Source organism: Carya illinoinensis, chromosome 15, assembly GCF_018687715.1.
Source record: "Carya illinoinensis cultivar Pawnee chromosome 15, C.illinoinensisPawnee_v1, whole genome shotgun sequence".
Lineage (NCBI taxonomy): Eukaryota > Viridiplantae > Streptophyta > Magnoliopsida > Fagales > Juglandaceae > Carya > Carya illinoinensis.
Window position 1 is genome coordinate 4357246 of NC_056766.1, and position 4887 is coordinate 4362132.

A 4887-nucleotide genomic window follows, 5' to 3' on the forward strand; every position below is an offset into this window, starting at 1 on the left:
AAAAATAAATGCGATTTTGAGGCGTGTAGAACACTATTTTTAAGATGATAATTACCTCCACTTGAAAGAGTTTGCTATTGGATTACAAGCAATTCACTTCCAGGATACAACAAAGTCATAAACTGTAGATAGCAATTCTGAAGCCCTTCATTCAGAGTTTCTCTACAAAATTGTGTAAGTGATTAAAAAAATTAGAGAATAAAATGAATAAATACGTGGGTCTCATCCTCTATTTATAGAGGGTGAAGCGACACCATGTGAGAAATCAAAATTCTTAACTTGTAACTTTCCAACTGATAGTTATAGTTTAAAGGTCATATTGTTTAATTTAGAGACTAAAGAACATGCCTAGTCTAGTGGGTTTGATGTCACTAGTTCAAACCACACTTGTTCAACATTTTTGTTGAAATTATTTTGAAGCATTGCACTCATCCAAGTGGGTCTTTTACAAGTGCCAGTTCAACCCATGTTGAAATTATTTTGAAGCATTGCACTCAACCAAGTGGGTCTTTTACACGTGCCAGTTCAGCCCATGCGTGGTACCTCTTCTACCCAATCTTCATGTCTCTTCGATCTAACCAGTTCCGTCCATGTGTGGTGCCTCTTTGGCCCGAGCATCATGTCTCTTCGGCCCAACCATTGTGCCTATCCAAATCCAATACTTCACTTATTCTACAAAAAAAATCAAAGTACACTTGTGGTTTAAACTCCTACACTTTCATTTAAAACAACACATCACTACTACATTCAATAAATTAACATATTTAATATCACAATCTATAATAAATATAACAATGGCACTGCAGTAGGGCAACTCCAAAGCACATTTTCTCATTCAGTTGACTTGTATAGTAGTATTCATGGTCTAGTGGGATCCAAAATAATAATAATAATAAATAATTTATTTATTATAGTGTTTTCACGCCTTATCAAGAATTCATTCTTGCCGCAAATAACTGCCCAATCAAGCACCATTGGAAGGCTTATATGGCAGATTCTGAAGGTAAGTTGTGGAGAAGTTGAACTTCCCTTGTACGACAACTAAAGCATATATAGCCGCATGGATTGGAGTTCCATATACCTGTGTGATTATCAGAGCTAAATACTTTCACGTACATCAATATACAGCTGCAATCCATCTGGACACTCTACAGCTTGCAGCATCCGACTCCAGAGCAAGAGTCACTGATAGCATTTTGAAGGCTGTTACACTTAGATCTGCACCCGGTCAAATACCTTTCTCCCATTTGGTACCCAAAGATGATTCCAATAATAGTGTCACAGCCAAGAATAGTGAACTGATTTTTGGTTTTAGAAATGGTGAATTGGGCTACGTACGACCAACTTGGAATACTGGGTTGGAGTGCAGCCTACTCACGATAACAGTTTCGGGCTAGCAAGACACATTTCATTTCATGTACCTCGATGGATATGTTTGTAACATGAGTGCCATTACGTCTTTGATATTAGATCAGAGCATTAAAAGTGATGTTATATCTCTTTAGTCAACCCAAACGGAAATGGGATTTTTACATCCCCATACTTGTGGCAGCCAGGCTTGGCTTAAGCTGCCGCTACTACCGCCGCTACTGCTGCCTTCCCCCACCATCACAAAGAGTATCAGCACTCCAATCAATGGGATTAAGTAGTGCAAAAGCTTGAGTCTAAGCCCATGGCAATTACCTATAGATTTTTTGAAGAAGATAATGTTCTCTTCTACTTTGTCTTCACAAGGGCTTAAAAGTTTCTTATTTTCAAAGAGTTCATATTTTCATGCTATATATAAATGGCTGAAATTAAACTTATGGAAATTAGAAAGTCGGTGGAGACCCATCAATTACTATATATGTTGTTCTCCTATTGCGAGCTCTCCCTAATCTCATGCTCGCAATAGGAGAACGACATTTGTTAGTTTTTGCCGCAAGGGCATGTGTTCGGAAAAACTATAGTCATAATGGGAAATGATCTTTACCCACTAAATCTATCTGTGGGAGACCAGTGACTTAAAGTTACACTAAGTGTTTTTTCCACTAATTCGTGAATTGGTGAGAAATTGTGACATTTTTCCACCAAATAGATAGTGGAGATAGCCAACGAATTTCGTGGCAAAAAGTTACTCAAATTAGATTGGTTAGTGAGAAATACTATATTTTATGATGAAATGTGCTGGTGGGTATTAATATTACTCACTAGAGCATTTGGTGGAAAAAAATGTTTCTGGCAAAAAAAAAGTACTGTATTTGCCACGAAACATATTTGCGGCAAATAGTAAAAGAATTCAGAAAAAAAATAATTGTAAACATAAAAATAATGATATTGTTTCACACCTACTAATCAACATTCAACTAAATTACTAAATTATCACATATAAAAGAATTCAGAAAAAAAAAATTGTAAAAGCAGAAAAAGTCATCTTATGGAAAGATTTACAATCGTTGACAATTTATACAGATATTGAAGGATTTACAATCGTATATTACACAACTATGGAAACTATTACCTAGAAATATATCCTATAATCGAGGAGGATTTCGTGAATATGGTTCACAATCAGGAGGCAATATTCTCGAATCCTCGACACAACTTGTAAGGATACTAAGCTCCTACATACAACCCATGTTTTTGGACTATGCCTATTGATATTATCAATCAAATTTATGATTTCCTCTAAATAACTCAAGTACATTATATACCTACTTTTACAGGGACAAGCCCGTGTATCCAGGCCTTTGGTACTCAAGCTTGAACTGAAAAATCCCGAATCAAGAACATCCTTGAATGCCGAAAAAAAAATAATTGTAAAAAGAAAAAATTGATATTGTTTCACACCTACTAATCAACATTCAACTAAATTACTACCAACACAAACATGTATGCAGTGCACAAGAGGGGAAAGAAAGAGAGAAAGAAATATAAAAGAATAAAAACACAATTGTATTGGCAAAACTCATCTAATTGCTCTTTTGATCTCAAATGTATACTTGAGTTCTAGACGACATCTCTTGTCATCATCTTCAAGAAAAGAAATGGCACCATAGTTCCAAGAAAAAAAAAAAAATCAAACTTCTTGAGTTTCATTGACAAAAGATTCAACCAAAAAGAATATAAGCAAAATGAAATGGCACATTCTCATGTTCAACTACTTGGTATACACGAAGCATAGTGCAAGCAGCTTCAGCAGCATATTTGAGAGCAAAAGGTCTGTACAAAGCCCAAAAAAGATCAATTAAATTTACTGACAGCACCCTAAGACACATAAAGGATCCAAGTATTACTCCTTAACAAAATTACAACACTCAAATATTGAGGTAAGTGTTCAGATCTTGCATTGCATACCAATACAGGTAACACAAGCATACACAATCACATTACCCAACCAAGCATACCAATACAACCCTTCCTCCATACACAATCAAATCCTATCCAACACTAATCTAACACCAAATCAGGTTCCATTTATTTCCGACATCCAAAAGCATAACATAACACTAATCTGATGTATATGTATGCATAGTTGAATCAAGTTTAATTCTAACCTGTTTGCGCAGGGGCAGGACATCTAAAATATGATGCCGGTAGGTATAATTATCAGCAACACAAACTAGAGATTTCCTCTCAGCCCTGTGCAAGAAAAGCCACTTCATCCAAAAAAGAATCAAATAGTTCCAAGAACCATGCTATTAACTTCAATATTTAAAAAAAAATAAAAAAGAACCATGCATTAAGGACCCAAGTATAGTTAGTGTACGCCTAAAAAAGTAAAAATTTACATTAACATGCTGTATAGCTAGTTAATTACTCATGCATTATGATCCTTCAAGTCTCTAATTAGAGTATAATCACAGTTCATTCATTCAAAACATCCCAACAAAAAGAACCCCAATATTAACTCAAACTCATCGAGTGCAAGTCTGCAACATCCATCCTAAAAATAAGCAAACCCATTTGAATCAAACATAGATAAAAATTAATCTTAGCTTCACAATCCAATTCACATTCCATCTCCCACTCTAGGAAAAGGAAAAGAGGAATCCCTCTTTCTCACACACACAAGGAATCATTTGAAAAATCAATCAATTTCCATAGAAATTTAAGCACAGATCAAATCTAAATTCAGTTTAGACAAAATTTTCAAAGACAAGATTGCATTAACTATATACAAACGAATTTCAAGAGAGAGTTTAAATTTTTGTTTTACCTTCAGGTTCTCCACAGCGCTAGAAAGGTCGTTCTTGCCCTAAACTCCATTAGTCCTATAGAAAGGAAAACCAAAAGAATTACATTTATTTACAAAAAAATTGTAAAACAATAAAAACTCAATGTATTAAATCATCAAACACAAATGGAGATGGTGGGACTTCAAAGGTGGCGGATCGGGGCTGCGGAAGGGTGCTTTGGGTTGCTAGAGAACCGGTAATGAAATGGTGAGAAGATGGTGGCCAATGGTGGTGACGCAACAACCCCCAACCCGAATGGGTTTCGCACGGCCAATAGGGAGGAGAGAAAGAGCGTGAGGAAGCGAGGTTGGGGTGGGGGAGGTCGCCGGAGTGTGGGGGAGCTGGTGGGCTGGGCGGTGTCGCCGGACGGTGGCACATGGCGTGGTTGGGTGGAGGATGAAAGACGGAACGTGGGTTGCGCACGGGCTGGGGAAGAAATAAGGAGGAGAAAAAGAAAAAGAAAGAAGGAAAAAGAAAGAAGAAAGGAAGAAAGAAAAAGAAAAGGAGGAGAAAAAGAAAAAGAAAGAAGGAAAAAGAAAGAAAAAAGAAAAAAGGAAAATGAAAATGAGAGAAAGGAAAAAAACAATTTAAGGGAAAGAAAGGTGTAGTCTTTTTAATCTCAGTTTGAAAATGGATCTAACGAAAAAGATTTTACCATTGTAAATTTAAA

At 36.1% G+C, this 4887-nt stretch overlaps 1 long non-coding RNA gene across 1 annotated transcript; it reads right to left on the reverse strand.

Moving 5' to 3' along the window:
- Window positions 1-295: 295 nt before the first annotated feature.
- On the reverse strand, window positions 296-4657 carry LOC122297729. The gene is made up of 3 exons (XR_006238870.1): window positions 4199-4657; window positions 3537-3621; window positions 296-672 (listed from the first exon to the last, which is right to left on the reverse strand). It is a non-coding gene; the product is annotated as an uncharacterized LOC122297729 (long non-coding RNA).
- Between the last annotated feature and the right edge of the window lie 230 nt (window positions 4658-4887).